The sequence below is a fragment of the Gopherus flavomarginatus genome, chromosome 13 (assembly GCF_025201925.1).
Source record: "Gopherus flavomarginatus isolate rGopFla2 chromosome 13, rGopFla2.mat.asm, whole genome shotgun sequence".
NCBI classification, from domain to species: Eukaryota; Metazoa; Chordata; order Testudines; family Testudinidae; genus Gopherus; species Gopherus flavomarginatus.
In genome coordinates, this window is record NC_066629.1 from 12,558,853 (window position 1) to 12,571,750 (window position 12,898).

General features: G+C 42.4%; 1 protein-coding gene across 6 annotated transcripts in view; it reads right to left on the reverse strand.

The window, feature by feature from the left end:
* CDON (cell adhesion associated, oncogene regulated) overlaps nt 1-12,898 on the reverse strand; it is a 95,396-nt gene that overhangs the window by 59,116 nt on the left and 23,382 nt on the right. The window lies entirely within an intron of this gene.

Below are 12,898 nucleotides of genomic sequence, written 5' to 3' on the forward strand. Positions count from 1 at the left end.
AAAATTCAAACTTTTAAGAACTAGAGATTTTCCATATCTAAATGTGACACTGTTCTCTTGGCCAACACACCAGAGACTGAACCATAGATCTTCAGAGCTAAAAACATGAGTTGCTACAGCTTGGGCTAATTGGCCAAGGCTATGTAGCTGTGGTCTGTGGGTTACATAAGCATATGACTCTACTTCATCTGGAGTACTGACAAATCAGAAGTTTGTAGAGGTTTTAAAAATTGTATCTGTCAAAGACTGAGAAATTATAGATCCAGAGGAAAAAAATCATGGTCCTTGTATTGATACATCCATCAGCCAGCATTGTTATTTTATCACAGATATGTGAGAGAACACATGAACTCTAACATACTAGGATACTCGATACAGATACAAAATATGTATTATGCTAGAAATCCAATCTGGATTTGACTTTAATGGGATTCTGCACAGGCATCAAAGGTCTCCCTGGGTGGAGCAACTTGCAGATTATGGGCCTGTTTATCTAGCACCAGTCATCATTTACCCACTAACCTCAATTTTACATTCACTGATTTAAACTTCAAATTACTCAGATTCTGGAATTTCAGATTTTCCAAATTTATCAAGTTCACATAAGAGTCCTAGTTTACCAAATATTTTGTGTCCCTTTGTGCTCTGTAAAACTCCATTCTAAATAAATGGGGGGGGGGTGTTTAATATTTCAGACCTTACTGACCCTGAAGGGATTTAAAAAAAAATAAATGGTTAGCTCTTATATAGCACTTTTCAGAGTACATCTCAAAGTGCTTTTAGCAGAATTTTATTAAAAATCAGAATTGACCATCTTAAACTTTTCCTTCCAACCCAGAATGTCAAAACCAAAGCTCATTATTGAAGCCTTCACCTTGGAAAGAAGAGGTACTGTCAAAGCAACCAATATCCTTCACAAAGCAGAAACCTTCTACAGAAATTCCTCATTCCAAAATAAATTAAAGATTCAACTCCTGTGTCTCCCTATATATTTTTGACTAGAGTTTAGGCCAGAGGTCCCCAAAGTGTGGGGCGCGGCATGGAGGGCCATCTGGGGAGCGCAGCAGGGCCCGGTCCATCCCCCATGGGGATGGGGAGGGAGCACCACCAAGCCCCTCCCCACCCCCAGCTCTGCTCTGCTCCCACCTCAGCCGCATCCCTGGCTTCTGTCCCCAGCCTTGGCCACTGGCAAGGCCAGAAGCGGAGCCGCGCATGGCCTTGATCCTGGCTGCCTGCGGCCTCACTCCCAGCCTTGCCCTTCTTACCGCTGTCCATGTCCTTCCCCACCCACAAGCTGCAGTCCTGCTCTTGGCCTTGGAGGGTGCGGGGCGGGAAGGGCACAGACCCTCAAAAGTTTGGGGATTGCTGGTTTAGGCTATTTTTAATATAAAACTTTCCATGACAAGGAAGTATATGACATGTAGCATTTACAGAGTATCTTGACAATTTAGCTAAAATACTTTACACTTCCCAACTTAAGCTTGCTAATCAGGTTGCTTGGCAATGATCTTCAGAGTGCATGCCCCAAAAGACTGAAATCTAGTCAGCAAAATATTGTTTGTAAAAAACCTGATCAAGAATTGCCAGGAATGTGACTCAAAGTTGGCTATGTTTGGCATAGTAGGTCTTATTATGTAACTCAGCCGTTGTTCATAACAGAGAAATAAACTTAGCCAACCTACTGACATACACAAGTGGTTTTCGTTCTTTTTTTATTGCTGCACTGGATCATCATGCAGAGTATGCATAGGCTGACTTTTATAGAAGTCAAATCGCAATTTAAATATTTAATTGTCAAAAATGACCCATCTCTACCTCAAATTATTTTCTTCTTCATCAGACATGCAGTCCTCTTCTATCCTCTCATCCCTCAAATAATAGATTACAGGACATTAATTATACAGGCTTACAAGCTACATCTTTTGTATTTCTCCAGACCGATCATTGTGCATTCAGTTACACTATGCATGCAGAACCAGATTAAAAAACCTCAGCACTCTTTTCCAATAATTTTAAAATACACACACACACACACAATGCAATTTAATTCCACAGAAGGACTTTAAATACTGTCACTAAATACTGAAGAAGCTCACAATAGAACCATAACCAGAAAAGTTGTACAGAAAGCCAAATGATTTATCCATAAAACAGTCCACACCAGATCTCAATTTTGCATTTCATAATATCCACCACACCACGAAACAATCAACCTATCCTGCTGTCAGCTGTTACATACACCGAAATCTCAGCTCTTGAATTTCCGACATTTGTGTCCCTCCAAATTAGTGGAGCTAAGATCATGTTCCTCTCCAAAATCCCTAATATCTGCATATAGCATTTACATAAATTCAAAAAAGCAGAAATACATCTGTAGACATTCATCTAAATGCCTTCCGTGATATTTAAATACACTACTGCACAGTTACCTCATTTATTAACATAGGCTGTACAAGTAGCTGTTGATAACATTCACAGCATTCTTTAAGTGCTTCATGTGTCAGCAATTTCTATGAAAACGTACATCTGATGTACAGGTTGGATCCTGGGTTCTGCTGGTCTAACGTACACTGCTCAGAATTCAAACCTCTAAGAACTAGTGGCAAAACGATGAGGGCCAAAATGTGGTACAGGATACAAATGTTTCAGTTAGAAAAATGGAAAGCAGTACGGTAACTTTCACATTCGCAAAGCTTGAAGGTCAATGTAGCATGATGAAAAGACAAAAAAGGTATTCGATCTTAATAGGAGTAGAAACACTTCATGTTTCCTAGAGGCCACTTACTTATTGCTGTTTTTCCATGCATATCACATTTAAATTTTAAAAAAATGGTTCTAGGGGAACCTACTGAATTAGGTTAGACAATACACCAAATTAAGGTTTGATAGGCCTGCAAGACCATTCAGTAGTTCTACGTGCCCCACTCTTAAAGAGTCCAACAATTGCTAATTCCTTTAGCGAACACTCAAGGATATTTTTGGTAACACAGATGGCAGAAAAAAACTAGTTGTGTAGAAAGTGCTTGGTTTATTTGAACAGTCATTTGGTTCAAGGGCAGGAGAGCTACCCCACTAGCGAGCACACAGGACAAAGTAAACATTCAGAGAACTTGTTAACATGAACCACTTTTCCGAAAAGGGTGAGGGGTGGTGTTTCTTTTTGCCAAATCTTTCCTCAACTATTTATTTATAAAAAGCAATGAAACGTAAATTCTAGGTCAACTTTAACCCCAGTACATGAGGCTACTGGGTTACACTGCAGCTGTCTTTAACCAAGGCAAAGCTCATTATCTTCAACTAAACCCTATCTTATGAAATCTGTCTTTTATCCATTCTCTGATTTCCTTCTGTTTATCTTTTTTACATGTTCCTTATTGCCAGTGTCAACAGCTATTCTGCTCTTTTGATCTTTTAGTAGGCTTGAATGACAGTGTGGCCAATTACAGTGTATTACGTACACAGAAAAAACTGCACAAGAATTCATGCAAGTGCCTAAGTATCCTCTGACTGAGAAACCACCGCAAGGGTGATATAAAAAGCTTTAATGAATTTAATGTAATCAGTTGTAAAAGCAAAATTAGTGTTTAGGTACTTGTTTCGAATTCAATTTTAAGCAAAGACATTGATGTTGCAAAAATTGGTATCTAAATATTGGCAGCTGCTCAGCTCTTTTGTCATTTTTATACTTGGTTACCCAAAGAGCACCTAAGTTGAACAATGTCTAGAGAATAAAGGCCGCAGTGCCATGTATTAAAGCTTTCATTTTACTGTACTTGTGTCTCGTAAATATCAACAAAGAAAAATGATTTTATAACGTATTAGGTTAATTACTTTCTAGCTGATGACTGATCGATGGCCTACATCAGTGGTTCTCAACCAGGGCTCTGGGGCCTCCTGGGGGTCTGCAAGTAGGTTTCAGGGGGGCCACCAAGCAGGGCCAGCGTTAGACTTGCTGGAGCCCAGGGTAGAAAGCCGAAGCCCCATTGCATGAGGCTGAAGCCCAGGGCCCTGAGCCTTGCCACCTGGGGCTAAAGGCGGAGCCTGAGCAGCTTAGTTTCCCGAGGCCCCCTGTGACATGCGGCCCCACATATTTGCCCTGCTTGCTACCCTCTAACGCCGGCCCTGGCTTTTATATGCAGAAAACTAGTTGTTGTGGCACAAGTGAGCCATAGAGTTTTTATAGTGGGGGGGAGGGGGAGCTCAGAAAGAAAAAGGGTTGAGAACCCCTGGCCTACGTGAAATGGTCAGGGTCAAATTCAGGGCAACTGCACATGCCTTTGCCCACAGTGGCCACGCAAGCACACCCACTTTCCGACTTCCCACTCCCCAGACTGTTAGCTCCCTTAGCTGGAGACCCATGCCCCACTGCCTCCTGACCAGACTATTCCCAGGTTGCACAGTTCCCTGCCTTCTATATTATGCCCAACAGAGTCAGAGTGCCCAAACACACCTGCTTGCTTTCTCAACAGGGATGGTTACAGTGTGATTGCCCCCAGTTATAGATACCACAAAGCTCTTTCTATGCAAGCCTCTTTTATCCTTAAGGAATAGCACTAGAAACATTAAAAACCAAGAAAGGAACGTACACACATGCTAATGATGATGGGCCATCACTCGTTACCGAGTATAATCATCTTCCATGGGAGTTATGGATCCTCAGGTGGCTAATAAGGCCAATCCTTGAACCACAAGTTCCGTTACAATGAAGGTAGATGTTTTCAGGCTCAGCAGGAGGCTGTTGACCATGACTGGAAGCCAGTCTCTCCTTCCTCCTATGCTTCTTGTCCTCTTCGGCTTGTTGGTGAGCAAGTACAAACTGCAGGGGACCATCACATAGGACGTCACTCCATTTTGAGCGATCCTGGGCAAGTGCCTCCCAAGTGTCAATGTCAATATTACACTTTTTTAGGTTGTCCTTCAGCAAGTCCTTATAACGCTTCTGTGGTCCACCCACCTTACGGTACCCTTTTTTCAGCTGAGAGAACAGGACCTGTTTTGGGAGGCGATGGTCTGACATCCAGACAACATGACCAGTCCAGTGAAATTGCTGACAGATGATCATTGCCTCAATACTGGTGGCCTTTGCCTCTTCCAGAACAGTAATATTGGTGCACCCGTCTTCCCATTTGATCTTCAGAATCTTATGAAGGTAACATTGACGGTGCCTCTCAAGGACTTTCAAATGGTGTCTATAGGTTTTCCAAGTTTTGGATCCATATAACAGTGTTGGGAGAATAACGGCTTGATAAACAAGAAGCTTGGAGTCTGTTCGAATGTCATGATCTTCAAAAACCCTGTGCCATAAATGAAAAAAGGTTACACTGGCACAGCTCAGGCGATGTTGAATTTCTGCATCAATATCTGCAGTGGATGAAAGATGACTTCCAAGGTAGAGGAAATGATCGACATTCTCCAGTGCCACTCCATTAATTTTGATAGATGCGACATGTAATATCTCATTTGGAGAGGGCTGATAGAGCACTTTAGTCTTCTTGAAGTTAAGAGTGAAACCAGGACATATGTAAGCATCGGCAAACATGTTCAAGATAGTTTGAAGATCTGTCTCAGAGTAGACAAAGATTGGATTGTCATCAGCATACTGAAGTTCCACAATAGATGGTACGGAAATCTTAGTTTTTGCTTTCAGCCTGCTAAGCCCGAACAGCTTTCCATCCATTCTGTAAATGATTTTCTACACCAGCTGTAAACTTCCCAGCAATTAAGTAAAGAATGATGGCAATAAAAACCGCAAACATGGTTGGAGCAATGATACAGCCCTGTTTGAAAGGTTCATTCTGGGAGCCAGTGCTGTTCAAAACAGTTGCTTTCATGTTATCATGAAGCAATTTTAGGACATTGATGTGTTTATCAGGACATCCAATCTTTGAAAGTACAGTTCAGAGAGCATAGCGATTTACGGAATCAAAGGCTTTAGTTAGATCAATAAAAGCCATGCAGAGTGGTCGATTTTGTTCCCGACACTTTTCTTGCAGCTGCTGTGCTGTGAAGATCATATCCACAGCTCCACAACATGGTCGGAAACCACTGTGTGACTTCGGTAAAATTTCTTCTGACAGGGGCAGAAGGCGGGTTGCAAGGATCCACACCAGAAATTTGCCTGCAATGGCTTGAAGGGAGATACCACGAAACTTTCTTGAAGAGGGTGACAATCAGGGCATCCCTCATTTCACTGGGTATCTCCTCCTTTATCCAGATATTAAGGATAAGCAGGCAAAGCTGCTGAATTAGTTCTGGTCAACCATTTTTAAAGATTTCAGTGGGGATCCCATCTAGACCTGCTGCCTTGTTCTTCATCTGGTTTGGTAGCTCATGGTTTCCTCACAGGCACTGATGATTACTGCTTTCAACTGGCTCCAATGTTCTTCAATTTCTCCAGAAACTCTGATGGGAGTTGTTCTTCTAAGACTGCTTGGAAGTGGTCACGCTTAATAGGGTTCTTCAAATCTTGAACCTTCAAACTGCGCCTGACCTGCTTCTTTCACAGCCTCCATTTGAGAGTGATCTTAATTTTCATTGTGGATCGAATAAGGTGATGATCAGTCCAACAGTCATCAGCACTTGTCACTGCTCTTATGAGAAGTACGTCACTACTATCTCGGGCACTAACTATGACGTAGTTGAGGAGATGCCAGTGCTTTGACCGTGCGTGTCTCTAAAATGTTTTGAACTTTTCCTTTTCTTGGAAGAAGAGTGTTCGTAATAATAAGTTCATGTTCAGCACACTTGGTCAGGAGCAGAATTCCATTTGAATTGCTTTTGTCAACTCTTTCTTTCCCAATTGTTCCTTTCCACAGGTCTGAGTCTCGTTCAACACATGCATTGAAATCCCCCAGAAGGATAATCTTATCTTCTGTAGATGTCGCCGATAAAATGACTTCCAACTGATAATAAAAATCTTCCTTTATATTCTCATCGGCATCCAGTGTTGGTGCATAGGCGCTCACAATAGTTGCCTGTTGATTTTTGGTAAGCCTCAATCGGAGTGTCATAAACCACTCACTGATGCCAACTGGTACCTAAGAGAGGCACCTTACAAGCTTGTTTTTTATAGAAAAGTCCACTCCACACAAATGGGGTTCATCCATAGATTTTCCCTTCCAGAAGTAGGTGTATCCTCCTTTCTCCTCCCTCACCTGTCCATCAGCTCTTCTAGTTTCGGACAAAGCAGCAATACCGATGTTAAACTGACTCAATTCACGAGCAATAATGGCTGTATGTCACTTTGGTTGGTCACTATTTGACTTCTCCATCAGGGTACGTACATTCCAGGTTCCAAAGTTGAAAAGTTTCTTACATTTTTGACCGCTGAGGTGACGATCCTGCTGGATGTGGCTATCCAGCCAGGAAAAGAGAGGCAAGACTATTTTTAGAGTACCTTTTCTAACCCCTTCCCCATGTGGGGTGAGCAGAGTGGATCCTAAAAAAGACTGCTCAGTCGTGGGTGCAGCTGCAGAGATGCTTGACCCACCTCAATCCTTGAGCAAGGCAACTATCACACACCCACTGCCTGTGTGTTGGTCTCTGACTAGGAACTTCTGGATTTCACTGTCCTGGTCCCATCGCCACTCGCCACCAGACTTCTGACTTGTGCAAATGTTACTGTCCCCAAAACTCGAAGATGCCTGTGCAGGACTTCTTTTAAAGTGGGGAGACTGGTGCACAACAGTCACCACACTATCCTTGACAAGATACCATGATGACTGCAGCTTTCATCCACCTTCACAGCCGTTGTAACATTACACAACATTTTCACCTCCATTGTGCAGTTATCCTCTGTTTGCTCTGCCGTTAGGGACTTCTTGGACCACATTTGGTCTGGAATTTCGCCCTTGACCGTTCTTCCATGGGTGACCATAGGAAGTACACGACTCCAGGCAGCATCACTCTTGGGGTCATTGAGATACACAAGCCTCTCTACCACTACAAGGTGTCGATCCATGAAGAGGATATGCTAATAAGCTTACCAGGGTTCAGCCCAATCCTAACATGGGCTGTGGCAGAAGCAGCCCTTCAACCCCCTCACCCGAAGGGATTAAGCTCACCACAGCTTCAGCCCTGAACAAGCACCCAGGCTTACGAGGCCTCAGAACAAGGCCAGTCCTGCCAACCCTGCTCTAAAGACTGGGGCTCTCTGTGGACCAGGGATCCTGTCTGCCTGCTGGATCAGGAAGAAGGCCCTGAGCCAGTAGAAAACCAGGCTATTTATCCAAATATCTATTCTTTGTATGTGGGCTCCTGGACAATCCAGTATGCGGACCTTTCTAGGGGTCTGATAACAGAGAAAGTACTACTTCAGAAGGTACAAACAATGCCACAACAACATGTACACAGCTATGTTTTTAATGCAATGCACCCCAAAGGTATTAAGCACAGTTATAAGGTATAACTTAATTCAGTAAAGTTTCTCTTAATTCAATGAGGTTTGCTCAGGATATTTGCAGTGTTGTTGTAGCCCGTGTTGGTCCCAGATGGTCACAAACAAACTCACCCAGAAAAAATGATAAAATACAAAAATACTATATCGCCCTTGAGCAAACACTTTTCACAAAATGATCGTGCCACATCTGACCTCTCAGTCCTCGCCCTCAAAGGACATCTGCACAACAGTTTCCAAAGATGAGCCCAGAGCTTAGATTCATAACTGTGCAAGACCCTAAAAACCACGGTCTTAAGACACCGGATTTATGGTTGACTACAACAATCTGTAACCCCCTAACTGCCCTTTTATGTCTTACGACTGCAGGGGTGTTAACAGGCCCTGCACCTTGAATGGTCCCTTAGAATGTGTCTTAACTGCTTATGCTGAACGATCTCTTCCACTCTGTATTTAGCTGTAACATTCTGAGTACATTTCCCAGCCCTGAAGATGAACTCTGTGTAGCTCAAAAGCTTGTCTTTCACCAACAGAAGTTGGTCCTATAAAAGATATTACCTCCCCCAACCGTTTCTCTCTAATTAGTGGATATTGTCAGTCTGTCACAGACAGACCACCAACTAAGTTCCTGGCAGACAGGTGTCCACTTTACATCCAACAGATTTGTTGAGAGTCTCAGAAGAGGTGGTCAAGGATTTAACGAACAGAGAGAATGAACTTTTTCACCCTTAATGGTGCTCCCTCCAGGTCAGGGATGAGGTGTACAGTCCTAGAAAGAGGTGGTGTGGGGGAGGCCTAGCTTTCTAGTGTCAATGAAGCACATCTTCTCTGGAGGGAAGTTTCTTTTCCAGTTGTTTTTAGTCCAGCACCTGATCTTGCTAGCTCTAAAGTAGCTGTACTACTGGTATATCAATTGCTATGACAACCAGGAAAATGAAGAATTTCTTTGTAGTGAGTAGTGTCAGAAAAAATTGTTAATTCTGTTCAGTCTTGAAACACTAGTATTGTTCTGAACAAACAGGAGTTTACTGAACTGTTCTTAAAGTCTTGCAGCTGAGTAAGATACAGTATAAAGCTTTGAGATATACTAATGAAAAGCACTCTGATATTTAATCAAATTCATAATACTGAACAAAGATCATTCCAGTTACAGAGCCTCACTTGTCATGAGATGAAGATATGAACATCCTGATGAGCTCCCTCGCAGTTCTAAAGAGACCCCATGCCAAGGAGACTTCCAGGAAACTCAATGCCAATCAGATCAGAGTTTTGGAAGCGTTATCTACGTGGTGCCATCTGCTGGCAAAGGAATGGAATTCCTGAGACTGGTAACAGTGCAGTGCAGAATGACTGCCACAGGCTCAAGAAGTGGGATCGAGACTAGAATCGGAACAAATGCAGATTTGAATACACGGGTGAAAAGCTTGAGTAGCTTATTTGGACTGACCTAACAGCTGCTGTACCAGGTCTCATGGTCCAATACTGCTATTCATGGTATCAAAGGAACACACACTAAATGAAGCACCACCATTGATATTAGCTGCGTTTAACACCAGGGTAGTGCTGGCAGCTGCTGTAATTCACTTACTTTGCCACAAACATCAAGCTTACAAGTATTTTACTATTTCACCTGAATTGAAAGAGTATCTAAGAGGAAAACCAGAAGTGAACTAAGAGAGTGAATATTCCTCTTCAGTGCAAAGTAGTGTCTTCTAATAGGATTTGAATGGGCTTGGGGCTAATAGGGAATTTCTTTCTGCCATGATAAAATAGTCACTTTTGCTGCCAGATGACATGCCAAGTAATTTGGGACAAACTTTTGTTCTAAATTCTGCTGACAGGCCTGTTGTAGAGGAACAAGACAGAGAGACATGAATTATTTCAGATTGTAATTTAACTTTGAAATGGAAGCAGAAGTAATTTTCTAGTCTTGCCCAGTGAGCAAAGTTTAACACACCAACAGTGATGAATTGTCAACACTGGCGCCCAGTCTCACAAGACAGGATTTAAGCTCTTTTAAATGAATAAAAGTAGTTATGAGGTATTTCATGCGTCCCTCGGGAATCTTTCCGAGGGTAACAGACATAGAATCATAGAATATCAGGGCTGGAAGGGACCTCAGGAGGTCATCTAGTCCAACCCCCTGCTCAAAGCAGGACCAATCCCCAGACAGATTTTTGCTCCATATCCCTAAGTGACCCCCTCAAGGATTGAACTCACAACCCTGGGTTTCGCAGGCCAATGCTCAAACCACTGAGCTATCCCTCTCTCCCTTTTAGATATGACTAAACATCTTTTCCACCATAAGGTAGTAGGCTTAACTTTTAAACAGCATAACAACGTACCCGATGGTAACAGCCTACTATTCTAAAACATTTTTTTTTAAATCCCCTCCTCCCTGTCCTTGTTGGCCTCATCCACCTATTATGTCTTCTCTTTCGGACTGTAAAGCTCTTTGGGGCAGGGACTGTCATTTGTACTGTAACTAGCACAAAGTCCCAAACCAGTTGAAGCTCTAAATGAACATAAACATTAAATAATAGACAGCTTCCGCTGCTTAGCCATTGTATACACAAGCACTTCCCCATTTAAAGTGCTGCTTTGTACCTACTCTTTCAGCTGTGCTAAGAGAGCAGGAAAACGGAAAGTATATTCACTATGATGAAGTTCTTATTTTCTTCTCTAAAGTTATCAAGGGTCCATCTTGTCCAGTATACTCTCTTCCGACAGTGGCCGGTGCCAGACGCTTCAGAGAGAGTGAACAGAATAGGGCAGTTTATCAAGAGATCCATCCCTTGTCATCCAGACCCATCTTCTCATGGTCAGACATTTAGGGACACCCACAGTATAGGGTTACATGAACTCTCAGAAGGGGAAGTGAAGTAGAGAAGTTAAAGCTCTCTGGTTACCCACCCGAGCTCTAAAAATTGACAAATGGCCTTCTCTGTAAAGACAACAGTGCCCTGTGTTGTCTTCTGGCCAAAGGAAAGCCTCTATCTTTGGCGACAGTACTCAGCTGTGCTAAAGGTAGCAAAAATGACAGCAGAAATGACTTTCCCTGTGAATACATTGGCTTTGAGATTCCAGGGATTTCTGATCTTTGCCAACAAAGGCATTTCACATTCTGAAAAATGTTTAGTTCAGTATGTTACCATATCAAACATTTTATATGCTCTGACACCAAAGCATATCAAGTACTGTTTTTCCTAGACCACACAAGTTTCAGTATTTTTTTTAAAAGTCTTTTTAATTTTAATTTGTTCTCTACAGTCTTCCCTGCAGCAATGCAGTAGACTGACGATTTCAAACAGAAACTGAACTTAAGATCTTCAAATAAGGCAAATAATATCTCCAGAATTAACTAACATACTATGGTTATAGTGCACACAAGCTGAGTTAGATCATTAAAGTTCACACCAAGACACCTTTAAAAAAAAAAAAAAAGTACTGAAGCCTATAGTTTTCCAAGAGAAAGTAATGAGACATTCCCTTAACTTTCAACTCCTCAGTGATCACCAAAGCCTTTGATCATTGACTGTCTTCATGCTGTCCTCCTGGAATCTGGCAAAAATGCACACAGCAGCTGGCACACATACTTTGCTAGTTTTCATTTGTTTGTTGGGAGGGGGCAGTGAAAAGCCCAGTAGCAACTGGCATACTGCCCATCAGTTTTAACTACTGGCCTCTGGTGTTTATTCTTGGTTCTTTTGGTAGTTATGAAATCTGTTGAAGCAGTCATGTGCAATTGACACTGATGCAGTCTCACACATACCACATAACTCATACGTTCACTACAGAAACATACAGTATACATCTGTAAAAACAGGGCTGCTGTGCATTAAGAACACAGTTGATAGGTACAGTGCTGACAGGAAGGTCTGAGATTGTTTAAAGGGAAATGTATTTAAGCATCATATTTATGAATACTTAATCACTCAAAAATTTACACCAACTTTGAACGAGAAAATGCAGCACCTAAAGTGTTCATAACCCTCCCTCCGCCCCTCGCCCCCCATCCTTCAGGGTCCCAATCGAGTCAGCCATGCATGCAAACTGATCCCGTCGCCAGCAAAAGCATTTCCTTTCACTGTGGTCAGCCAAAAGCAGAGGAAGAAAATGGAAGTGACTTGGAGTTATGGCACCAAAAAGGCCAGACGAGCAAGGAAATAATCAGCTCCACATGAGTCACTTCTAGGCCATCACAATGAAAAGGGCCCACGACTAACCCCAGGAAAGGTCATCAGGACCATGGGGGTCACAAGCAGAAAAAGGCAATAGTGTGGCTGCCAGCTGCAATAAAAATCAATGTGTTCCTAATTACACTCAGAAGAGGGCTTGAGCTCAGGAAAAGTTTTGCTGTAGTCACAACTTGCATAAAAAATTAAAGGACGCCTGTTCTACTCCCTTCGAAGCAGGCACCACAAGAAACCAAACAAAGTAGGTAAGAAATCATGCATCTACATAAATATGGACGGAGGGCTCTGTGTATGTGTTTTTAAAAAA